This window comes from Zalophus californianus, chromosome 4, assembly GCF_009762305.2.
Source record: "Zalophus californianus isolate mZalCal1 chromosome 4, mZalCal1.pri.v2, whole genome shotgun sequence".
Taxonomy (NCBI): Eukaryota; Metazoa; Chordata; class Mammalia; order Carnivora; family Otariidae; genus Zalophus; species Zalophus californianus.
Genome location: NC_045598.1, coordinates 92,558,996 through 92,585,231, shown reverse-complemented (window position 1 = coordinate 92,585,231; position 26,236 = coordinate 92,558,996). Strand labels below are relative to the sequence as shown.

At 54.1% G+C, this 26,236-nt stretch overlaps 1 long non-coding RNA gene across 1 annotated transcript; it reads right to left on the bottom strand.

Moving 5' to 3' along the window:
* Window positions 1–376: 376 nt before the first annotated feature.
* On the bottom strand, window positions 377–26,018 carry LOC113935716. The gene is made up of 3 exons (XR_003524105.1): window positions 25,913–26,018; window positions 5,354–5,519; window positions 377–1,573 (listed from the first exon to the last, which is right to left on the bottom strand). It is a non-coding gene; the product is annotated as an uncharacterized LOC113935716 (long non-coding RNA).
* Between the last annotated feature and the right edge of the window lie 218 nt (window positions 26,019–26,236).

The following is a 26,236-nucleotide window of genomic DNA, read 5'->3' as shown; positions in this document are numbered from 1 at the left end:
CACTGCCCCCTCCCAAGCTGGCTACTCCCAGAAGGGCCTCTTGCCTCCGCCCCCCCCACATTCTGGGAAGGCCCTGAAAAACTTGCCCTTCCTCCTGACCCCGCCCTGGGAGCCACAGCTAAATCTTGCTCCACTATTGTCCAGCAGCACCCCAACTTGGACCCATAACCTCCCAGCCCCTGCGGACTTCTTGGCGGGTACCTGGTATGGCTCCCCCCGCCCCCGCCCCCCCCCCCCCGGCATAGGGAAGAATGTGTTGCTGTCATCCTATCCTCCCTCCCCGACCCTAGCCCAGTGCAGAATTGGATTAAGAACAAAAATACGAGCTGTGTTTGTTTTAATCAGCTTCAAGACATGGGGACTTCTAAAGGGAAGGAGAGCAGGCCGGAGCTGGCCCGAGGCAGGCAGGCCGGGCGGTGATGCCATCCTGAGGTCAGGAGCACACAGAGCAGTGAGTGCATCCGCGGGTCAGATCCCGGGCCAGATAAGGGCTGAGAGAGGAGGACCTGGGGGCCGAGGGCTGGGGCTCAGGGAGGAGGAAAAGGATGGTGGGAGGGAGGGGAGACACAGGTTTCCCCGCCACACACACCCCGGAGTGCTGGAGTGAGGCGGGAGGGGAGGGGAGGCGGTGGGAGGCCCAGGGAGCCCCTGTGGCGAAGAGCAGCAGGGAGTAATTTTTTCCAGAGGAGGGGCTTCCTTGGGGTCTCTGGAATGAGGGATGATGGGAAGGAGGTGAGGGAGGGTCGACGATGATCTCCACCATCCATTGCAGGAAGAACCCCTAGCAGGGGCTGCCACAGCGCCCGAGCAATGGTGTCTGGACTTGAGCTTCATGCCCAGATGTGCCAGAGCTGGGGGGACACAGGTGTTCACGTTAAGTCAAACATGTGGAAACCAGTGGAAAATGGGAGGTATCAGCGCCAGATTGAGGGAACCTGCCTGATCCCTGGGCAGATGTCAGATTTGATGAAGAACGGGAGGCTGCAAGGTGTGGAGGAAGGACTCTGAGGTGGGAGCCAGGAACCTGGGTGCTCTGGGATCCTGGGGCATTTAAGGAGAAGCCCCTGTGGCCATACAATCCCACACTTGCTCTATGAGTGTCTATGCTCACATTAGCTCTGTGAGCCAAAGAAAGGGGCTCAGAGAGGTTCAGGAACTGGTCCAAGGTCACACAGCCAATGAGATAAGAAGCTGGACTTTAGTTACCTAAAGCTCAGGATACCCGGCCAGTGCTCCAACCCCTGTGGGTTGAACAGCCTCAACTAGTTCTCAAGTCAAAGCATCCAGATGGAAACAATGATGTCAGACAGCCGAGGGCAGAGCTCCCAGAGGTCCTTCCCAGAACCCTCCTGCTCCCCAGCCACCAGGCACCAGGGGAAGGGCCTGGATGGACTCTGCCCACATGCCAATCGGACTCTGGTGCTTTGGGTCACCCTTGCCTGGAGGCACCTGTGAGGTGGCGGCAGGAGTCTGGGCCAGCCCTGAGGCCAAAGCACTGGCTCCCTGGGACAGATCTGGGTCTTCTCATCCAGGTCCACAGAAAGGTTCTGGTCCATGACGATGCTGTTACCAGCTGGAGGTGAAGGAGAAAAAACCAATAGTGAATTCTTTATATGGTTACATTTAGTGAGCTTCTAAATTTGAAATGATATCCTTTTTCTGATTTAAAATGTTCTTTCTTTCTTGTTACAAAACATAATGAAAGCAGGATTTCTAGAAAGTCTATTCTTGGCAAAATAAAAATTGTCAAACCTTTTCCTCCCTTCAGTTAAAAGCAATTTTTAATGGGTCCATAAAAATCCCCAAGTTTGGGAACAACTGTATATTATTTATTTGGTTTTTTTACAGATTTATTTATTTATTTGAGAAAGAGAATGCCAGCGTACACATGTGGGGTGGCGGTGTGTGGGGCAGAGAGAAACTAACTCTAAGCAGCCTCCACACCCAGCACAGAGCCTGACGTGGGTCTTGATCTCACAACCCTGAGATCATGATCTGAGCGGAAACCAAGAGTCAGGCGCTTAACGGACTGTGCCCCCCAGGCACCTCTATTATTTATTTGGAGACATTCTTACCTAGCCTGAGACACAGTCTGGAGCTCTGCATGCTACAAGTGCTTAATAAATGCGGATCACAGGACTTCTCATGGTCCAGGTCAGCAGGGGCATGGATGGGAGGTTTGGGGTGGCTGTGCAGGCCTGAGCAAACTACTGCATTTCCGCCTCAGTCTCCTCTTCTGCAGTGGAGGAGGCAGGAGCATCTGGTGACCCTGAGATGGATTTCAGTGGCAACATCCCGCAGCTCAGGGAAGGGCAACTCTGAGTTCTTGGCACATAGATGAGGCCCGTCTCAAGCCTGGAGCTCGCAGCCGTGCCCCAGGCCGAAGACTTAAGGGGGAAGACGGAAGGATGGACTTGTTCAGCCAGCCCACGTGAGAGAATTTCTAGCATCAGCAACGGAGGGTCTGCCAGCCAGGAGAAAAGAGTATCACCGATAGCAGCCAGGACTCAGGCCCAAACGAAACGATGGCCCCTTGCCCACTGTCCCAAGCCTCTGGATGCATCTCCCAGCCCCTGCAGGCTGGGACCAGTCTCCGAGCCTCCGCTCCACCATAAATCACGCCACCCTCTGTAGGTCAAGTCCATCGGATCCAGTGCCGCTTAGCCCCTACTCTGATGCCAAGTGGGGGGGGGGGGCGGTGCACGCGTTATCCAGGAAAACGGTGCACACAGTTGTGCTGCATCATTTCAGTTTAGGACATATATGTTCATATGGGTCTTGGTCAAGCAACAGGAGTCAAGCCTGTTAAGAGGCAGTTGGACTAAACAAAATATGACCAGTCTCTGCCCTCACAGACCGGCTTCTGGAAAACACCCCTACTGACCTGAAGAGAATCCAGAGGGGAGAGGAAACCATTCCGCCCCAGGGAGCATTCTGGCTAAAGGAGAAGGTGGGTGCTCTGCACAGACCCAGCAATAAGGTAAACCCAGAAGCAGGAGGTGTGGACTGTTGGCCATCCATTGAAAGGGCCTGGACGAAGATGTTTCTGTGAGCGCTGGAGCTAGGTTAGAATGGGGAGGGAAGGGGCCAAGGCCATTCCACTCCTCCTTGAAGCGGGGCCCTCAGCCACTGGGGGAGGCAGGGCTTGGCCTGTCTGGAGCAGACACTGTCTCCGGGGTGTGGGTGACGTTTCCCAGCTTTGGTCTGGTTGTGACGCAGGAAAGAGGCAAGTTTGCCAGGGTCCTGGGGCACAGGGGGAGAGGGCACAACGGCCTCCACAAAGTGTGGAAGGGACAGGGCAGCTATGGGGGAGGGCGGAGGTGGCTCTCCTACCCCCTCAGGCAGCTCAGCTCTGCACAGTCTCAGCCCCATTCCCCAGACACCAGGGGACACCCGCTGCTGACACCATGGCATTGGGTTTCCCCTGGGCTGGCTCAGGCTACTGTCACTGGGCCTGCAGGAAATTGCTGCTGACACTCGGGGAAGGGCCCAGGGAAGGGTCTGGGGAAGGGTCCAGGAGGTGGGGGGCCAGGATCGTGCAGTCGGTGAGTTCCGAGCAGGCACCAGACGGGCTGGAGCAGGGGCAGACCGCTGTGGCTCTGAGGGGATTGTAGCCACACAGAGCTGGGCCCTGAATCTCCATCTTGGTCCCGCTCCTCTTGCGCTCTCCCCAGGAGGCTGGGGAGTCTTGGAGCTTGGGGCCAGCCTGGCTGCGTGGGGTGAGAATGGAGGGGAAGGGCAGCACTGTCCAGGGTCACAGGACCCCCTCCATTTCCCCACCCCCACGGTTGTACGAACTGGCGCCTTAGCATCCCTCCGCTGCTCCACCCTCACCAGGCCACGTGCCCCTGCTTCACAGGCTCCCCTACCAGCTTTAATCTGGAGAGGAATCACATCCCCCTCCTCACAGGCTGTCCCCTGTCCCTCCCTGTCCCACTGGGCCCTAGACATTCTGCTCTGCATCCTCCCCCTGTGCCATCCCTTTCTCTCTCCCTCTCTCCCTCCCCTGCCACCTCTCTGTTCTCTGCTGTATTTAGTAAGATACAAACATGCGCTGGCTCCCAGGTGCTCCTAAGTATTTCAAAAATTTGGACAGAAACTGGGGAGGGCTGGGGGTGAGTGGCAGGAGGGATCCTGGGACTGGGAACTGAGATCCTCCAACTCGTACTGCCCCCGGAGGTTCTCCACCAGAAAGTGTGTGGTTACATGCTGGGGACGTTGGGGGTGGAATGACCAGGGACACACAGCACTCTGTGCGCTCAAAGGTAATACTTATAGGAGGCTGGGCTCAATCCCCACCTGCAAAGAAACATCCGTGGACTTCTCTCCCCTTTGCACTGCCCTGTCCCACGGCTCACCACCCCCCATCGCAGATGAAAGCCCTCCGTCCGGGGGACTGTGACCATCCCCCAGAACTTTGATCCTAGACTATCACAGCCGCAGCCCCAGGCAGGAGGACCCAAAGGAGAAGCAGGCCCAGGGGAAGTGCAGGAAGGGGCAGGCCCATTGGAGGAAGCCCCCCAGGGTGCCAGGGTAAGGGTGGGGATGGCGAGCATCCACTGTGAGTACAGGGTAGGGGCAGTGGGAGTCCAGCCAGGGACCCCCAGGAGGCAATGAACAGTAGATGGTACCATGCTAGCAGCCCGGGCCCTCGGTCTCATGGCCCCCGACAATGCAGGCCGCTCTCCAGGAACCCCACAAGGGCGGGAATGGACCATTTATTCAGATGATCCATCCTCGTCCATGCACACCTGTCACAGCCGTGACACTGTGACAAACGTGCAAAAGGCCCCCAAAGGCCCACTTCTTCCTCAGTCTAGGAGACTCCTTCAGAATGGGGTGGGACTGGGCCGGGGCGGGGTGGGGGGGGCCTCTAACTTGCTGGTTCCCAAACTGGGTATTAACAGACTGTCAAATTGGAATTTAATGTTCTGACTTTTCATTTAATCACAAAAGAAAGGTATTTTAACACTTGTTTTGAAAGAAGTGGAGAGGACAGAATAAAAGACCATCCTTCCCAATATCAACTAGTGATAAAGATCCAGCGAGGGGCAGCTTTGGGGGCAAGTGACTGAAAGGGGCACCAGGAGGCCCGGGAGGCACTGGTCAAGTGCGAGCCCCAGATCTGGGCGGCCGGCACGGAGATACGGTGCACAGAGAAAAGTACCGAGCCGTACATCTGGGAGGAGGGCACTGGCGCGCCTAAGTCACAACTAAATGGAAAAAGTCAAGTAATTAAGGCACAAGTCAGACATTGAGCTCACAGAAGCTCATGCCCTTGGGGCCACTCTTCCAAACTCAAATTCCAGCTCTACCCCTTGGTATCTGTGTGACTTTGAACCAAGTGCCTCACCTCCCTGTTCCTCAGTCTCCTCATCTCGGAAATGGGGATAATGACATTTAGCTCAAAGAGCCTGTGAGGTGCTCAGGAGTCAATGCATGTGAAGCCGGCCTGCGCGTAGCTCGAAAGTCAGTGGTGTTTGCTGTTCTTCCAAGAAACTGCAGCTGCCAACTCTAAACTGAAACATAAATGAGATGAAACAACTTCAAATTAAGAAAAGAAAACGTAACGTGACATTTTACAGGATCAATCACATTATACGATACTGCTTTCTTCTACAAACTTATTAGAGGCTCTATATATGGTTACTCATTCATTATTCAACCAATATTTACCGAAAGCCACCAGCTTCAGAGACTGTTCCAGACAGTGGGAATAAAGCAGTGAATTAGACAAAGTCTCCATCCTCATGAATTTACATTCTCCTGTGGGAGACAGTCAGTAAACTAAATAAGCAAAAAAATATATAATACAATGTCAACAGAGAACACCAATCGGGAGAAACACCAACAGATCTACATGTACACATACCATGTTCAAACTGCAGAAAAATCAACACAAAGAACAAATCTTGAAAGAAGCCAGAAGGAAAAAAATGTTTCACCTGTAAAAATGGATAAGAACTACATCGGACTTTCTTTAGACACCATGCAAGCACGATTAAAGTGGAATGAGATGTTTAAAGTGTTGAAAAAAAATATATGTCCCAATCTAGAATTCCGGATCCAGTGAAATTATCCTTCCAAAGGAAAAGAGAAATAAAGACGGTCTCAGACAACCAATGCCAACAGCAGTAAGTGCTGTGAGGAAAAATAAAGCAGGGTGGGGGTGCCTGGCTGGCTCAGTCAGGAGAGCATCTGACACTTGATCTCGGGGTCGTGAGTTCGAGGCCCACGTTGGACGTAGAGATGACTTAAAACAATAACAAATAAAGCAGGGTAAACGGTTAGAGAATGGTGGGGGGAGGCACTCTCTCAGGTGGTCAGGAGACCTGTCTAAGGGGGTGCCATTTCTGTGCAGACCTGAATGAAGTGAAGGATGGAAGCAGGAGCTGTGGGCGGATCAGGGAGAGAGAGCCACTGGCAGAGGGGACAGCAGGGGCAAAGGCCCTGAGGTGGGAGGGCGGGCATGTTGGGGCAACAGAAAGAAGTCATCATGGCTGGAGCATGATGAGCCCAGGGCAGAGGCTGTGAGGTGAGGAAGGAGAGGCACAGGGCCCAAGTCATGGAAGGAATTTGAACTGAGAGGTGACACAATCAAGATTTACGTCTTCAAAACCCCACTCTTGGCTCTGGTGTGTGGAGAACGGAGAAAAGCTGCAAGGCACTGTCCAGGCCAGAGATGGTGGGGCGTGGACCAGGACAGCAGTAGAAGGGAGGGGGTTACTGGATTCTGGATATGTTTGGAAGGTAGAGCCAATAGAACAATGGATGGATTGGATCTGGGACGTGAGGAACAGAAAGGGGCCAAGTGGATATTCTGGTCTGAGCAACTAGAGAGCCACAGTTGAGAGCAGCCTGCAGCTGAGATGGCGGACCTGGGACAGAAGCAGGTCTGTGGCTGGGTTGGGGCGGGGGTCGGGGGGCAATCAAGGCTCTGTTTAGCCATGATGAGTCTGAGACGCCTGTGAGGCCTGCAAGTGGACAGGACAACTGGACGGCTAGACATACCAGTCTAGGCCTCAGGGGAGTAGGCAGAGCTGAAAATATTCGGGAATTGTCATCAGCAGGAAGTGTAGCTCAAATGCCCTGCTTTTTCTCAGGCTTGGGGCTTTCTTATCCTCATTATGGAAAATTCCCCATTGCTCTGCTAAGCAAAGTGGAAACAGTCTTTCTAGGGTTGTCTCATTCAAGTTGGAATATTCCAGGCAATGTCCGAGGAGGCGAGACCAGTGCCCCTTGTCTCCAGCAACTCCGCCGGTCCTCCTCCCGTGGCCCGAAGAGCATGGCTCTGCGGAGCAGGTGTCTGCGAGGTGGAGCTCCTGGGAAGATGTGGTTGGAATGAGCTGAGAGGGATGCTTCAGTGTCTTCCGGGCAGGCCCACTTGGAGACCCTGGGCAGAACCTGCAATAATCTTCGATGGTGCCCAGAAGAGTGAGAAAATCAGTCCTCTCCAATTCCCTTTCATTTCTGATTACAATGCGTCCTTTACATAACAGGGGAATCTAACACTGGTCACTAACAATGTGGCCAATGGGGCTCTAATGCCCTCGAATCCTTGCTAACATTCCTGTTGTAGGAAAGAAAGCAAACCTTTGGACTCAGAGCCTTCTACGGGCAACTCTAGCTACAGTGGAATCACACTGCTATGCTTTTGTGTTATTTATCTTTATAGCCACTTCCTGTTTATGACAAGTGCTACTATTGTCCCATCGATGATAAGGATATAAAATTTCCTTTTAAAAGATATCTACGTGTGTGCATAGGCATACGCATGCACGTGTGTGTCGTGAGTTACCGTAAAGAAAACCGTTAATAGTACAAATGTGGCCCAAATCATGAAGGTGCTATTTCCACGACTAAAGTCTGAAAAAAAACATGGCTCTCAAAGATGCAGGAATGAGAATAAGAGTGCTGAGCCTCATGTTCATACACAGAGGTTGTAATCCCCCAAGCCACCCCAAGATCGAGGGTGGGAACATTCTCATTTCCCTCCATAGCCCCGGCGGGCCGTACCTGGATAAGACTCCCTCTTCCGTGTTGTGTTTGCCACCACCGGGTTTCACCAAAGGGGAAAAGTCTCTGAACATACAATTCTCACCATCTCAAGGCCATAAAATTGATGTTGTTACCAATGATAGCCCTCCAAGTGCTGCAAATTCAGGAAATGCCCTTTGAATCAGCAAAGCTGGGGCGTCTGGGTGGCTCAGTCGTTAAGCGTCTGCCTTCGGCTCAGGTCATGATCCCAGCGTCCTGGGATCGAGCCCCGTGTTAGGCTCCCTGCTCAGCAGGGAGTCTGCTTCTCCCTCTGCCCCCCTCTGCCCCTCCCCCTGCTCATGCTCTCTCTCTCCTCTCTCTTTCTCAAATAAACAAAATCTTAAAAAATCAGCAAAGCTTATGAGGCGCCCTTTAAGTAAGAGCTGCATCTGGTCACACTTCTAACTCATGCAGACAGACGTTCTGGACAATAACATCCGTAATCGGGGCGAAATTCGTAAGTGGATCTGGGCATGACTCGGGGCCTTTAGCGAGCCTGGCCCGGGCCAGACCTAAGAGGTCTCTGTGTATCGGGGGGTCCACACACAGCTGCCTGCCGAGTCAGAGGACAGCGACCGTGTTGGGTCCACAGACCCAGGCAGAGAACCAGCTCAGAATGTGGATAGAAGATACTCAGAAGCCAGTCCTGCTGACCTCTTGGGACCCTGTAGAGGCCGCCACTCCCCTTCCCTGGAGCCCTTTGGGCCCAGTGATATTATCCCGTAAGTAGGAAGTGTGGGTCCTGGGTTCTCAGCACCTCCAGCTGCGGCTGGGCTGAGGGAGGCACAGCTGTCTGGCCTGAGGCTGTGTCTCTTGTGAAGGAGAAACATCCGGCCAATTCCATCAAGAATGTCAGTCACAGTGCAGGGGAGGAATCGGTCAGTTCAGCCGTCCTGTCCTGCAGCAAGCGCTTGCATTCAGGAAGCGGGCGCCTGACCGCCCTCGGCCGGACGGGGAAAGAAAGGCCCATCTCCCATGGACTGCGGCCCAGGCAGCCCCCGGTCCCAAAGGTCTGCTCCCCACTAGAGCCTAGGGCTGGTGGCCCGCAGCCTGGGGGCGGCACAGGGACCCTCAGACGGGACCCAGGATGTGGAGACTCGAAGGTTCAGGGGGGAAAGATATGCAAAGGTGAAAGGGCAAACCTGTTTCCAGTCTCCTTATCAGGAACAGCCGAGTGAAAGGGAAGCGGGCCGCCCTGAAGGTCAGGCTGGGGGCCATGGCAGGGGCAGGGCCCAGCCCAGGAGACCTGAGAGGAGACCTGCTGGGTGGGGGAGAGAGAGAGAAAGGGAGGATGGAGAGAGGACCAGGGAGGAACCAACCGCAAGGCCCTTTGCGAAGGGGAGGAGCCGCTAGGGTGGCCAACCATCCAGGTCTGCCTTCCTGCAATACGGGCCTTCCACGCTGGAGACCAGATGGTTGGTCACCTCTGCAGCAGCCCCGGCTAGGGGACTGTCAGAGTCCCCCACACTGCATACCATCCCAGGTTCACCCCACCACCTTGTCTGAATGCCTTCTTACTCCCCATCCAATGCTAAGGAGTGCCTACTCCACACTAGGCCTGCTGCCACGCACAGCAGGTTCGGCCCTGAAAGGACAGACACGCCCCCTACCGTCCAGAACTTGTCCATTACGCACCTCTCAGAGCCCAGGCAGAAGGCCCACTCCCCACCCCACCACCTGCCCAGCCGGCGCACCACACGGTGCTTCCAGGGCGGGCATGTCTCTGGGAGACATCTTTTCTGTCTAACCCACCAAACACCCCCGGAGGGTGGGGGGGCGGACTGCTTCTAGCTCATGGCTCTACCTCCCACTGTGCCCAGCATAGGCTCCTGTGCAGGACAGGTGCTTTGGATTGAGGGGCTAAGGTACTGAGGACAGCTGGAAGGGGGACACCTCAACAATCTGAACGCCCACAGCCCATCATGCACGCCACCCCACCTGCACACCCACATATGCACATGGGGCACACCTAGCCTGTGGGGGCATTCCCCCCAACCCAGCACAAGGGGGGCCCCACCCTTCCCAGCTGCTCCTTAAATTAAGGAGCAGGGATTTGTATCACCAAAGTCACCATGGGACTGTAAGCCTCTTGCAGGCAGGGGCTGTATGCATTCATCTTAGTCTTCCCAACAGGGCAGTGCTTAGAGCAGGACTATGGCCAAAATCAAGCCTGGCCCTCAGAGAACAGGACCCCACGTTTCTGCCCTGCCCCCTAGTGGCAGTTTGTTGTATTGCAACTCACAGGATCTAACGGCGGGAGGGGGGGCGGTTCTGACAGCGGCTGAGCTCAGCCCCCTGAACACCCCCATCTTTGAGATGGTCTTGAGGTATCATTAGGATAGGGCCCCTGGGTGTTCTGGGAACAGCTGGAACCCAGCCACTCCCAACCAGCTGGGGAGTTGGAGAAAAGAGCAGGATGTGGGAAGACAAGGCCAGAGAAAACGGCAGCCTGGGACCTGATGTGCGCTCTAGCCACAGGCCACGTACCGAAGGGACTTGGCAATTTTTTCATCGAAACTCAGGTGTCCAGGATCGGATTCTGGCTTAATCACCATCTTTGGGTCCTGATGCACTCTCATGCTTTCATTATATGGTTCACTTAGCTATTTTTCCATCATGCACAAGCACCTATGAACCAGGGATTTTCTTTCTTTTAAAGCAGCACAGTCCCCCTTTTATCCCAAAGGAAATTTTATTTTTTTAAAAGGTTTTATTTATTTATTTGACAAAGAGAGACACAGCAAGAGAGGGAATACAAGCAGGGGGAGTGGGAGAGGGAGAAGCAGGCTTCCTGCTGAGCAAGGACCCCGATGTGGGCTCAATCCCAGGACCCTGGGATCATGACCTGAGCCGAAGGCAGATGCTTAACCGACTGAGCCCCCCAGGTGCCCCCCAAAGGAAGTTTTACATGGAATCCGAATGGAAAAGGGCAACTGCTCTGGCTGCAGTGGGGGTGGGGGCTGGCCGCTAACTGCTTGGCTTCCCCTTTCTCTGCCCCACAGCCCTGAGCAGCCCCTTGGAATTCTGTAGAACTTTATCTATACCAACAGTACCCAGGAGGGCAGGAACCTGCCTCCTCCATCTCTGTGCCCCAGTGCCCAGCACATGGCCAGTTTGGTGCCCCCACTTCAACACACGTTGGGTGAAATGAATTGAATGAGAGACATTTGCTCCAACGACTACCCAGGTCGGGTCTGGGGAGAGAGCACCAAAAAATGACCCTGCCTCCCAAAGTCTCGCCCATCCGCCCATCACAGTGCCTACCGTTCCCCATTACCACACAGTCTAGCCTTGCATGTCCCCCAGAACCCAGAAGAGGGGCCACCTCCTCCATGAAGCTTTCCCAGATGTCACCAACCAGTCATTTTGCTGCCCCTGAGCACCAAAGCCACTTCATCACCCCTCTTTCCCACATTCTTCACATGCACTCAGCCTTCAGCTCAAGTTAGGGGCAGGCACATCTCATTTCCCCAGCAATGTAGACGCTGCCCTCCGTAAGGGGCCAGACATGTTTGATTGCCTTTTGCATCCATCCCAGTGCCTTCACACAGAAATATTCAATAAATTTGTTTGAGGAAGAAGGCAAGTCTCCTCATGCTCCTCGGGGCACTGTGTTTCCAGAAAGGCCTGTTAAAATTCTCCAGAAGGGGCACCTGGAATCAATTTGCCCTACTAAGACATGAGCATGGAGTGGTTTATCCACCCGACAAAGTGTCACTGAGCACAGTGCGTGGAAGGGGATCCGGTATAGGGAAGTTTGGGTGGAAAAGAGACATTTAGGGTCGTACCAGTGCCTGAGCCGTGTACAGAGGATGGGTCTCTGGCCCTGAGAAGGATTCAGAGAGTGGGGCCAAGGAAGAGTTGGAGGTAGGGGCAATAAGAGGACAGAAGCGCCCTGGATAGCAGCAGAGCTGGCCTCCCCACGCTGGTCTCCAGGGCCTGGCAGGCTGGGACACTGGCTCCCTTTCTCTCCCACAGAACATCTGGGGCTGCATCAGACATAACGGTCTGGTAAAGAAAATTGTTATGGAAATATGTAACCGTGAGATGTTATCAAAGGCGTCTTTAAAGTCCCTCTTCAACCCCCAGCCGGGTGGAGGGGATTGGAAATTGGAAAACTGGGAGACAAGCACAGGACCATCAAAGTGGCCGAAATTCAATCCAATCTGCAGGGTTGAGGGTGGCTAGCAGACCCCTGCCCCAGCGCAGAAGGCTGCAAACCCACTGTTTAAAAACCAAATCAACAGCATCATCAGATCCGGGTCTGGAGCAAACAAACGGCGCCCACAAAGGCTTCCCTGGATTTCCCTTGCGTTGGGGAAATCTGAGAAGCGAGGCCCTGGGGAGGCGCCTAGCCCTGGGAAGGCTCCCAGCTTCCAGGGCTTCTATCTCCTCCTCCCCACCCACCCCACCCCCAGTCTGGGCTCCGGCTCTTTGACTCTTTGTCTCCGTCCCTCCTGATGTCTCTCCTCTTCCACGACTTTTTGTGCTTCTTTCTTCTTCTGTCTGTCTCTCTTCTCTATCTCTCTTTCCACATTTCTTTTTCTAAGAGTGTTCTCTCTTCTCTCTACGGTTCCCTCTTGTCATCAGTCTTTTTGTGACATTTCCATGCCTTCTGTGTCTTTCAGCACTGTATCTGTCTCTACATTTTGTCTTCTCTCCACCTTCCTTCCTCCCTTCCTTCCACAGCAACTTCATTTCCTTGGCCTCTCTTTAAATTTTTGGCCCCTTTTTCCGCATATGGATTTCCTGTAATTTCAGACTACATATGAGGTGAAATCCTCTTCGACCAGTTTATTTACCAGCGTGAGTCCTGGGTGTCTCCCCCAGGTCTCCAAACACACACTGGCCCTCCATGCATGCCCATCCCTTCTCCCAGCCCCTGCACCACGAACCGTCCATCGCTGCCATGTAACTGTGCCAGCACATACAGGCTCACCGAAGAGACATGTGGTTTTACCTATGAGCTGGCTCTGCAGACATGGAAATTTATGTCTGGAGGGTGGAATGCTACAGCACATAAAACTGATACACGCAGAGCACTTCCTTAATTTACAATTCTTTTTTATGGGGGATGAGAGAAAAAGACTGTTATTTTGCTACTAATACAGTTCTCCATATTTATCCTCGAGATGTGAGGGTTTATCTTCACATTTCTTGTGGCCCTAACCTTGGAAAGCTCTTTTAGATTGCAGGTTTACGATCGGACAAGAGCCCAAGTCGCGCGTCCTGCTGGAAACACCCAGGAGTTTCACTCCTGCAGAGTGTCCCAGTGACCACGAGAAGAAAGCTCCATTTTGAGTCATTCACCTTAGAAGAATCATTTCGGGAACGGAACGGGAAACGCTCAGGTCTGTTTCTGGAAAAATGGAACTGCGAAAGGGCAGGAGAAAACGAAAGCAGAGGCACGGCGGACGCCGCGGGAGCCCCGGGAAGGCGCGGGAGCCCGCAGGGCAGGGCGCGGTCATGCGACGCGAGGCAGCCATGGGGGGCCCGGTGGGACCCGAGCGGCCCGCGAGTGGCAGCGGCGGGTTCGGAGCAGCCAGCACCCGGCCGCCTGTCCGGCCGCCCGCCCGTCGGGCCATCTGTCCTTCGCGGACCCCGAGGAGCCGCGCTCTCCGCTAGCGCGTTTCCTCGGCCCGTCGCCTCCGGCTCGGCTCCCGGGCACTCTGGCCGCGCGGCGGACAACCTATGGGCTGCTGTCAGTTTACCAGGCCTCAAGTTCACGGGCACCACGTCCGTTCCGCCCGCATGCGCCCAGGCCGCGGTGCTGGAGTCCGAGGCCCCGGCTGGAGAGAAGAACGCGCGGCGCGGCCTGGGGCTCCATCTTCGGGGCTCCCCGGCGATCCGGGAAGAAACCAAGCGCCTGTTCCCTTTGATCTGGTTTTATAGAGATTTGATGTTGACATTAAACTTTGAATGCTTTTATCTATTTCAATCTCTCTCATTCCCATTTTGGGAGGGAATTCCTGGGCCCGCGGCGATGTCCGCGGGCGGGACGCGGGCACCGGGATCAGCAGGTCCGGAGGCACGAGGGTGCGGGGTGGGGGTCGGGGGGAGGCGACGCTGGGCACAGCCCCTACCCACACCCACACGCAACTCCGGCTCGCCTGGCGTACACCCACCCCTTCCCCGCTCGCGCGCCCGGCCGCTCTCCGCAAGGCGGGCGCGGGAGGCTGGGCGCGCGGTGCAGGCGTGGCGGACAGACCCGGGGGCGCAGGGCGCGGAGCTGCCGAGGGACTGGGGCGCCGCCGTCGCCCCTCGGTCTTCCCTTCGCAGCCCCCAAACCCAAGCCGAGGGACTGAATTACTTTCAGGTGTGGACCATTTAATAAAATAAATCTTCCTGGGCACGAGGGAAGTTTCCAGGGGCCCAACTCAAATCAGCAGACTTCACATTCAGAAAGAGAGGCTTCCCTAAAATCTTTCAGGGTTTTTGCGGAACAGGAGGAAAGGAGGTTCAGAAACACAGGGTGTCTCTTCCTGGGCTGATACTGTCCTGAAGGGTGGGGGGGAATCTAGGGAGGTGCTTTGTCTCTTTCCCGTGGCTCCTTGGGCTCTGGCTCTGTCTGTTCTTGGTGCTTAGGAATGGAATCAACCATCTTGGAATCGAATCACTGTTAAACCCGCCAGAGCCCCCCAGCACAGTGGGGAGACCCAGTGGAAACACAAAGCTCTTTCCTTCCTCTCCCTCACTTCTTTCTCTCTCCTCCTCTCCTTTGTCTCCATCATTCATTGCCCAACAGTTCTCTTGATCTGAGATTTCCAAATCCAGTTTTGCAACACTCCAGGGAAACTCCAATTATCTCTAGGGCTTTGTGAAATGCTCAAAACGAAATAAACTTCAATTAACTTTAATTACTTAACTGCAGGTTATAGACCCCTAGTTGGGCAGGAGAAGCCGAGGAGGATGTTGGGGAATCAAGCAAGCCATCCCGGGGTGTCACCACTCTCTTGAAGTTGAGGAATTCCAGCTTCAAAAAACTTTAGGGCTCGGGAAAGAATCCTGGACTCAGGCGAAGAAAAGCAAGTTCCCAGGAGGTCAGGGCCTTAGTTAAGTAAGGTTTGGAGCCAGGGAAGGCTCTCCCTGACAGAAGGGGGCCTCCTCCCCCACCCTCCTGCCAACCATCTCCACCTAGGCCTTTGGAGGAGGAAGGGAGCGCATTTCTCCCCCACTCTAAATCCACCTACAATTCTGCCCTAAGGTCCAGTTGACCCTGGACTCGGGCGGGTCCTTGACCGTTCGAATTCAGACCACAACAGAAGTTTTGCATGAACTTTCCAGGAATTGGGGCTGATGTAAATATGCTATCTGTCACGGTTCTGCTCTTGTAGAAGAGTTACTCACCCAGAAGTCTCAGAGACCCCCCTCATCCTCACACCACCGGCTCCAGAAAACTGCCATCTCCTGAGCTCAGGGTTGGGAGCCCCCAGAGGTGACCAGATGGTTGTGACGGAGGGCAACTCACTTTCCCAGCATCTGACGGGAGCCCACATGTTTCCCGTACAGAGAACAAATCTGCCCCATTAAAGCGTTATTCCGTTGGGGAAGACACGGAGGCGATATTGGAAACATGCTGGGCCCACTGCAAGAGCCACCGGAAGGGGAGGCAGGTCTTCTCTCGCAGCCAGTGAAGGCCAGTGGGCGAAACTAATCCTGCCACGTCCACCCGCACTGGGACGGGCAGATGGAGGGAGGGATTACTGACCAAAACATCTGCAGGGAGTGAGCCTTTGGGGCTGGTGGCGTAGTCACAGACAGAGCATCTGGGGACAGACAGGGGAAGAAGGTGCTGGTGACTTGGGGGGGGGCAGCTGGGGGGACATGGCCGGGCTGCTTTGGCTTGGGGCCCTACTGGAGAGTCCACTTCCCAGAGCCTGAACTTTATAGCAAATAACTCCATGGTCTGAGCCCCGGCAACACTGCTGATCTAAATAGCTTATTAACAAATGAAAATATATAAACACAACAATTGCCTCTAAGAAAAAATTTATTAACACCCCCCATGTTATTTGCAAAATAAATAGCTGAGAACATATGGGTGAGGGGGGATGTGGCTGTGTCCTAATTAGCTATATGCTCTTGGCAAAGGTTCCCTCCCTAGGCCTCCCTTGCCTCGTTTTTAAATGAAGATGACAGCCTAGATCAGTGGTGCTTGAGCTGAAGACACCATCAGTATCGCCCAGGAAAAAAATGTCAAACCAAAGTTTGCTGGGCCGCAACCCCAAGACTTTCTGGCTTCATAGGTCTCAGGTAGGGCCAATCATTTGCCTTTCTATTAAGTTCCTGATGCTGCTGCTGCTGGGCTGAGGGTCATCCCTTTGAACATCTTCGGACTAGGTGAGGGTTTAGGTGATGCCCATCCTGATTCTAGCATTCTGTTCTATCTCCACGCCCCTGTCCTTCCCCCTCACCCCCTGGGGTGTTTGGAACCAAATACGAGAGGCTTGATGTTTCTATGCCCAAGCTTGTACCCTCTGTCATCGGTACAGAATAAATCCTTCAACTGGCCAACGTGGGCTGATCGCCCTGCCCCGAGGGATTCCTGACCCCTCGGCGCACCTATTCCAGTCTGAATTAACCCCAGCTGGCTGACTGCGGGGCCTCAATCTCCCCACGGTGGCTAACACTGGTTTCCCTTTGTACCAAGCAGGACGGGGCCTGATCCTAACTAAATCCCAAGCAGGCCTGTTGTACGGAGGGCTGCCTTCAGAGGGGCTGGCAGGAGCCCAAGGTACATCTCCGGGCCCTTCCATATAGCCTGGTGTCTGCCAAACACTTGCCCCAACACACGCACATGCACACGCACGCGCACACGCAACGCGCACACTTCGGCACACGCGAACCCGCGGTCGTCAGGAGAGCTAGTTTTACTTTGATGTACCTCTCGCTGCACATTTGTTTTAGCTCCTCTCCTGGAGCCCCGGCCTTATTTATCTTCTTGGCATGGGTTCTTAGAATACTTCCATTCAGGCAGCAGCAAAATCACTCAGCTCCACTGTTTTATGAAGTTTATCAAACAGCAAAATATCCGGTCTCTTTGTCCAATGGGTCTGGTGTGAATGTGCCTACAGAGCTGCTTTTCCCCAGACGTCCCGGGGTCTGTGTGTGGTTACAGACACCCTCCCCTGTACGGACCCCACCAAATCCAGGGCTTGCCTGTTTCGGCTGCAAGGGGCCCCCAAAGTAGATGCAGGGCTTTGAGGCTTCTTCCAAAGAGGGAGACCTAGCCACACACACTCCACACATGCACACACCATGTTCACACCCCACCAACAGAGCCTCAGACTCCCACGGCAGATGCACACCCCCCAAAGCCCCCCACCCAGACCCCTGGCCTGGCACAGCACCCCCACCCCCAAGGACAGGCGCTGCTTCTAAAATCCTCACTGTCATCTCAGTCCCAAAGTGTGGGACCTCTCTGGAGAGAGCCACCTTCCCTGAAGCCGGGGCCTTGGGCTCTCCGCTCCCATTTAAAGGGACCAAGTGTTTCATAATCTTCACGGATTGACTCAGAACAGCTGCGGGCCTGGTCTTCACTGTCTTCTACCCGGCGCCCGAATCATCCGCTCGTTCCCCAGGAATCATGCCCACCCCAGGACTGGGCTCTCTACCTCTCTACCTCTGACCCCAGCAGAGGACCCCCGCCAGGGCCCACACTCTCTGAGGGCCAGGCCAGCCAGCCTCCAGACCCATTCTCGCTTAGCACCTGGTGTGCCTAGTGCTGTTACCAGGAGGGCAGCGATCACAGGCTTCCAGAGCCCGGCCAGTCCACAGGAAGCCTTCCGCCCTCTGCCCCCAAAGTCCAGAGAGTAGCCTTGACTTTGCAGTCGACAATGTGTAGGGATCGCAGGACCCCCTTCCAGATGGACGTCTGCCTCAGAGGTTCCAAATGTCCCCTGAAGACATATCCCTGTGCCCCGTCTTGGCAGCAGCCATTCTCCGGGCGGCTGGTCGTCCATACGCCACACACCGCCCCCCCCCAACCATGGCAATAAGTCACTTCTTCCCACTAAATACCTCTTCCCTCCAGCCATCCCTCTTCATCCCCTCGGCCACACCCCAGTTCAGCCCTCAGTCACCTCATTCCAGGACCACTCTCTTACATGCTGTGTCCCCTTGCCTTATGTGCCCCCACTACCTTGGGCAAGTGACTGACTTCTCCGTGCCCTAGTTTTCTCAGCTGTAAAACGGAGATAGTGGGACTTGCCTCGTAAGAAGCTTAGAATTCAGTAAGACAGTGTACTTAAAGAGCCCGGCCCATAGTAACTGCTCAAGAAACATTAAGTATCATCATTACTATTATTACTCTGCTCAGGCCACCAAAACTCTCTTCCCAAAGCACAGCTCTCCTTCTCCTGCTAAATAACAACAACCATAATACTCCTAACACTCCAAACACTTAGTAAGGGCCAGGCCCCCTGCAAGGGCTTCTCACTCACAACTCCCCGGTGGCTCCCATTATCTAAAAGAAAGAAGGCTCCATTTTCCACACCTGCCACATTCTGGTCCTGCCCAGCCGGTCTCTGTCACACCTGCTACTCCTTCACACAACCCTCTGCTGGAGGCAGCCACACGCCCCGTGCTCAGAGGCACCATGTCCGCTTGACCTGGGCTCAGCAACTCCTCTCCATCTGTCCAGATCCTTCACATCTTCTCAGGCTGCAGCTCAGAAATCTCCAGGGACGCTCTGCACGGGGAAATGGCCCTTTGCTTTGGTCCCCAGGGCTGTGCAGCTCGGAGTCCAGCAATGGGTGCTGATATGCTCGCGACCGCACAGCGGTTTTCTTCTCTACCTGGAAGTGACTCAGAGTACACCACGCCTCCCTGTTTATGTCTGTTCCTCCGCAAGGGCAGCCCAGTCTCACACTTAACAACATCCCCGTATTCCTGGGTGATTGTTCACGTGTCCAAATCTCGTCTCCTCAGAAGGAAAAAAAAAAATCTAGTAAGAAGGATTCACCCAGAATTTGGAGTGGGGGTGCATTTTTAGCCCCTCATCTCCCGATTCGGCCCAGCATGGTCTCTGCCCACCCCTCAAGCCCCCCAGGGCTCAGATCTACTAAATGGCAGGAGGGAAAAGTGCAGCCCTCGTCTGTCTGAGAAGACTCAAGCAGCACAGCATGCTGGAGACGGCGCAAGCTGATTAGGCCACCTGCCTGGGGGTCCCTCCTGGTTCCACCATTTAGGAAGTATATGACACCTTGGACAACTGACTTCATTCTCTGAGTTCTGTATTATCAACTGGGAAGTAGAAATGATAGCATCTACCTCCTGGGTGGGTTATATGCAACTTTAAAAAGTACAGTGCCTGGTTCAGACCCAGCTCAGAGTGGGCTCCCAACACTGCCCCCCCCCCCCGCCCCGCTCCCGATCGCTCAATTCCAGGTCTAAGGCCGGGGTTCCCCTTGCTAAGCTGACAGCAATGCAAATAGGATATTCTAGTACCTGCTCAGGGAAAAGGTGCCCCTGCTTCCTTCCTTCACCCACATGAACGAAGAGCCCCAGAGGAGCCCTGAGATCAGCTCGCTGTACTGAGGGAGCCCCTAGGAGTCTGTGTGCTGTGGCTGCTGACCTCTCAGGGCACACCTTGTCCCCATTTCCATATCAGTCTCCCTCAGGACAGGCAGTGAGTGGGGCTCTCACTGCCCACTGGGCTTTGCCACTTGCCTGCCGGGCTCCTCATCCTGCCCCTTCAGGGCCTCTTCTTAACTCTTCAATGTAGCCAGTCTTTCTGAGCCAACACGTGGCCTTCGAGCCTCCCCACGGAGTCGGGCACCTCGAGTGTGAATCCCAGCCGCACTCCGCAGCTGTGGGATCCGGGCAGTTTTCTGAGCCGGTCTGGGTTGCCAGCCTCCACAGTGGCCCTGCACTGGTGGCATCCTCTCCGACGATCAATCAGAACCAATCAGAACTGTGTGGCCAATCCAATACGGCTGAATTGTGCGTGTGTGCGTGCGTTCTGAGGCTGGGTCATTAATGACACTGCACCTTGCACCTGGGTCTCTCAGATCGTTCGCTGTGGGGAAAGCCAGCTGCCAGGTTGTGAGAACCCCCAAGCAGCCAGGTGGAGAGGCCCCCGAAGGGGAGGAACTGGGGCCTCCCATCAACAGCCAACACCAACCTGCCAACTATGGCAGTGAGCCACCTTGGAAATCCATCCTGCATGCCAGCACCAAGCCTCCGAGTCCTGCAGCCCAGCCCATATTGGACTTGGGGTCATGAGACACCCCAGGACAGACCAGTCAGCCAAGCTGCTCCTGAATCCCTGACCTGTAGTCACCGACTATTGTTGTTCTAAGCCCACCAAGTTTTGGGGTGATTTGCTATGCAGTACTAGATAACTGACACACAGATCGATCTCCATTTCTTCACTTGTTAAAATGGGACTATTAATGTCAGCTGTGTAACAATGTGAAGATGAGATGAGATGGCGTTTGCCTGGCACACCGTAGGTGCTCTGTGAGCAGTGGACATTATTATTACCCGGCCCACTACCTCTTCTTCCCGGGTGACTCAGAGGAGGCCAGGCAGAGGCCCTTTGACCCTTGTCATTTGCTTTTCTCCCAGTCCCTCGTAAAGTTCAGACTCAGTCTTGGTCCTCTCTCTCTTCCTCCAGAGCAGGAGCAGACCCTGGACTAGAGTGGACGTCTCTGTGACATGGTGGTAAGCTCCTTCCAGAACTCTGGGGTGGGTCCCACTCACATCTCTAAGGGTGTTCAATGGTGTATGTTTGCATTTCCTTTGAAGGGCCCCAGATGTGCTAATTACATACTTGTTAGCCCCGTAAAAACAACAAATCTGGAATCTACACTCTGGAACCAATGGATTTCCTGCTGAAATGAGTTCAAGAGGTGCCCCGGCCAGCATTCTCGGTAAGAGCCAAAGCTCTGCTACGGAAGGGTCTCACGGATCGCCCCGCTTAGCCTGCCGCGCACAGCTCCTCTGCCCTCCACCAACTCTCCAACCTCAGGGCGCCCAGCAGCTAGACATGTTCTGCCTCTTCTCTGCTTCTTCTCTGCAGGCTTTCTTACTACCTGCCTGCTAGGTATGGGTCATGCGCCCCCCCTAAAGTTGGGGACTTCTGGGCCCTGGGGCTTGCTCCCTCTCATCTCCCACTTGCAGATCCGGTGCATGAAGCTGGGCTTGGCGGACGCGGTGCATGGTGCATGGCGCATGGTGCAGGGTGCACGGACAGATGCCTGTGGAACCATCCTGCCCTCCCCCTGGAGTCTCTCTTGATTCTGGTGGACTCTTCTGCCTCTTTCTCTCTTCCTCCCACTTCAGCCCGGACTCTTCCTGCTCCGGCCCCAGCAATTCAACAAATCCATGTTCCCCAAATGTGGCTTCCTCTTTCCCACCTCTGGGCTGTTCTCTCTGGATGCTCTCTCACCTGCCCCCTCCACATGCCCTTCCCCTGTTAAGCCCCACTCAACCTTCTACCTGGAAGTGTTCCATGACCAGCTGCCCCCAGCCCAAGGCTGGGACAGGTGCCCATCTCATGGCTGCCACAGCCCCTGTGCTTCCTGCCAGCACACAGCCTGTGATCTAAGTGCCCATTGCCCTGTGTCTCCCCTGCCAGCCTGGAAAAGCCCTGGGAGTAAGGCTTCTGTCCTCGGACTCCGTCCTCACCGTGCAGCCCCACTTTCTGGCACATGGCAGGCACTCCATACGTGTTTGACGAATAAACGAATGCACCATATTAACTGATCAGAGTATCAGAATTGCCAAGAAGCCCAAACCTGCCTCCTTCTGTTTTACACCAAGAATGAGTTCACCAGAAACTCTCCCACAAAATGACTTCTCCTGGTCTGCGTTGGCATTTGCCACAGAACCCATTCACCTCACACAAAGGCAGTAAGACAGGCATCAGGCCAGACCAGGCACTCAGGACACATCCCCGACACAGCCCCACCTCGCTGTTCACTGCCCCCATCCCAGCCCGACCCCAGGGAGGTGGGCAGAGAGCGTAAGCAGAGAAATATAGGTTCAGGGTGGAGGCAGGCTCAAGAAACATCTGTCTAAACACTGTTTTGTTCATTCCAGCAAAGCTGAACTACAAAATCATTCCTCTCACTTTCCAGGGGAGAAATTGAGGTACGGACAGGTTAAGTGTCTGTCCCAAGAAAACAGATCAAATTAACAGAAGCGAAAAAATAGCTCCCTAATGTCCCAGAAATTTCACCCCAAAGCCCAGACTGCAGCCTGGATTGTCAGCCCAGGATTCTGGGTCTCCACAGCACAAAGCTCCCCGCCCCCTTCTTTCTTTCTTTTAAATATCATGGGTGAGGAGGAAGCACCGGATCTGAAGGTTTATTTACCATTCCTTAGCCTGACCTTCCAGGAAGAATGTCACTAATGAGAAACAATCTCCTTGGGCTCCCAAACCCAGAATTTTCATAGGGATCAATTTAGGATTTCAGAGTCTAAACAGGACAAGGGCAATACCAACTCTCTTCCCTTCGAGAAAAAAAAAAAAAAGCAACTGAGTCTTTCCTGTCTGGAAGGAAGTTTTGTATAATGTCAGATCTGAGGTGACATCTTTCCCGTTGTCCCGACCCCTTTCGGATATCCACTGCAGCAAAAGGGAGGAGCCTTCGCCGTCCTGTGGTGTAGGCTGAGGGAAGTCAAAAATGAAAGAAAGTAGGAGTTGGGGCTGCTTCCCTGATTCTAGAACCAACCTCACAGGTGAGGCTAGATGCCAGGAACTCTGCTCTCGAGACCAGATTCCACCCTAATTCACATCCCAATGCTGATTTTGTCGTGGTGGAGGAGACATTTCCACTCCAGCAAAGTGTCTGCTCCACGAAGCCCAGAGGCACACCTAGTACCTCAGTGCTGGCACACTGTGCCTGTCACATAGTAGGTCCTCCTAGTGAATGAATGAATGAATGAATGAATGAATGAATGAATGAAGCAACTGGCTGGTGCAAAACAGTTGCCTAGACACAGTCAGTTAGTACCATTTTTATTTTAAAGGTAGTGTTTCTCAGCAGGTGGGAAGTTAGTTGTTGTTGCTGTTTTTTAAGGTTTTTCATGACAGGACCTAGAATGATCTGGATCATCGCATCAGTTCATCTCACTTACTCCATGGATAATACAGCAGTGACAAACACTACTGCAATGCAAGTGATTATCAAACATCACACATGGTGAACTTGCAGATTCTCTTAAGATTCTGCCCCATATCTGGCTGCGTCAGTGGGTCGTAAAACCTCTCAGGTGTTCGCCGCTCTGGTCTCAGCTTAGCAGAAACCACCCTCCACCTACTGTCCCAGCCACCCCAGCATGAGGTACAGCGTGTCTCAATAACCTGCCACTCTGCCATCAGGAATGCAGCAGTGTGGTTCCACCCTGGACCACCTCTGTCCCTAATCCACTTTGGCCTCAACTTCCTCTTCAGGGAAAAGTCCCAACCTTCCTCTGAGAACACGAGGGTGTGCACTGGATGATTTCAGCTTTGTCAAGTTAGCCGAAGAAGGAATGAGAGGCGCTCAGTGTCAGGCGGGGGACCATGGGTCTGGGCATAAATTCTGGGTCTGCCACGAAGTGGCCATGTCCACCGTGGACGAATGGCTCCCTTCTGTGGCCTCACTCTCTTCTCTGTAAAATGGGGATAATAATTGTGCCTACTTCGTGGAGTTGGGAGGATTAAATAAACTCATGTCTATAGGATACATTAGATAGTGGCTGGTACACTGTAAGAAGTATTAGCTCTTGTTTTTATCTGTAAAATGAGGGCCCCTGTGGTACTCCAGGATGTCTCAGCCTTCCTAAGGGAAAACCTGGACAACTCTAAGAGTGCCAATTTTTGTGTTTTCTATGCGCCTCTGCCCCATCAAACTCTCCCCACATCCCATACAGATAAAGAGTTTGCACTAGTGGCTTAAAAGGGAAACAGGAAAGCGTACCCTGTGTCGCATTATCCTGGGGAAAAAGCCGCCCAGAGGGCAACTCTATCTATCCATCTGATCCGAATGTAAACTGGGGTTTTCTCCAGCCTCAGTTCCACTGACGGAATGGAAACTGGTTCTGGTCAGAGAGTGAGGAATGGCAGGAGGAGCTTCTGGGCTTGGGCAGGGCTCTGGGTCGGTCCCTAGGTCTCTCTGATCAGCCCCAGCCTCTAGCCCATTCAGACCCCGGAGTCAGGAACTTTCTGCCAATTGCCATCTCTGGATACCATAATAGTAATAATAATCTCATGAACTAACACAGTACATCACATCCATCAAAACATAAGTGCTTCTCCAACATCCTCTGTCCGCGTGCACAGCCCATTTTTACAATGAGAACACTGAGGCTGAGAAAGATTTATCACCTGAGGCAAAACACTTGGCATTTAAGCCCGGCTGCCTTGTTTAAACTGTTGGTGATGTTTTTCCTGCATCCTCCGTGCATATCTCACAGTAAGCTGCTCGATTCCTTTGTGGAACAGAAGCAGCGTCCTGAGTTGACATTGACATCCTCCTGAAGAGTCAACAATATCCACAGCCTTAGTCCAATAACTATTAAAAAAAAAAAAACCTTACTAATGAGCAAAAGGGATCATTGCAAATTGATTGCCCAGAGCTACGATCCACTGGATCCTAGAGAATGGATCCCCCCTGATGAGGCCAGAGTGGAAAGCTTAATTCTGAGCTGAACCTCCTTCTTGGCTGGAAATCCCAGCCCCAGGTGCTCCCACCTCACTAGCCCAGTCTGCAGTCTGTGATTAGGGGCCCTAATGGCCATAATACCTCCAATGTGGTGTTTAAACCAATAAGGCTTCAGAGAAGTTAGGGTATGTTTAATAATGGCTTAATGACTACTTGTGAGATGCAAGGCTTCTGGTTCCTGTTTGGCCTTGATTTACAGCCCAACTCTGGCTGAGGACAGCCAAGAAACCCCCTCTAAGCCCCCAGCGGAAGAGGGAGGTGTTCACACCAGGCCTCTTGGATTCCTTTAAAAATTGAGAATTCAAATGAAATACAAATGACGTTTGACTCCCCATCCCTCTAACTAGTCTCTGGAGGCACTAAAAATAAAAAGCAGTGTAACCCAGACTTGGGGACTCCTCAATCCACAGAAGGGAGCAGGTCCCAGGGCCCTCAGGAATTTCTTCCCGGATCTTAGGGTGGGGGTTGTTTCTCTTCTCAGAAATTCCAAGCCACCTCCCTAGTCCTATGCTTGCTTCCTTTTGGCTGGGGTGAGTCAACTCCTAGGAGATGCCACCCTACCCTCATCTCCCTCCAAAATGGCAGGCCTGGGGCAGCAGAGCCCTGAAGTCTGGGCTGCAGCCAGCCTCTCTCCAGTGGATCCCCATGCACTCCCAGATCGTTTGAAAGGTATTCACTCCACGCCTGCTGTTCAAACCCCAAACCCTCTATGTACCCCTCCACCTGCTCCAAAGACAGCCTCTGCCAAACCCTGCAAGTCTCCCTGAATCTTCTGGTTCTGCCTCTGCTTCTCAAACCCACCAGGAATACACAGAAAGGCTCCAAGGATTGCCGTGGTCCAGACTCCAGACTCAGATGAAGACAATGGTGACAGTTCAAGGTCCCACAGCTAATTAATGATAGTGCCCAGGCCCAAACTTCCCAGCCCCCATTCCCAGATTAGAGCTGTTTCCACACACCTCTTCCCAAGGACTCCTGTCCCAGTGAGGAACAAGGGATCCCCAAGGGAGGTGTTTCTGCAGAGGCAACGTTTTTCCAGCTCCCAGCAAAGAGTTAGGTAAAGGCCCAGCCCAGCCCCTCCCCCACCCCGCCCTTAGCCCAGGCTTATGTCGGGAGACCAGGCCTAAGAGCGTTTGTTGGGCGTGCCTCACGCCTCTAGGGGCGAGAACCTCCAGGCTGGATGTCAGGCCCAAGGCTGCTGCTCTGAGCAAGGGACTCACCAAGATGGGCAGACAAAAGGGACCCTGCCGTCGAGAGAAGGTGGCTTCCTCCCTCTGCTCGAACTGCCTCTGATACGCGGCCTGGGGTGAATCAGGGGGCTCCCGGGCTCCGAGGGGTTAACCCGCGCGGGGCCGCACGTGACGTGGATGGTTCCAGCATTAAGTCAGAGGCGCGGCCCCCTCCCCTGTCCCCCGCCCCCCGCGGCGCGCGCCGCTCCCGGGGGCTCCGCGCCCCCGCGCCCAGGTCCCTCCCCCTTGGCGGGCGCTCACAGGCCGCACGGGCAGCGCGAGCCCCGGAGCCCCGGCGGCCTGTGCGCCGGGAGC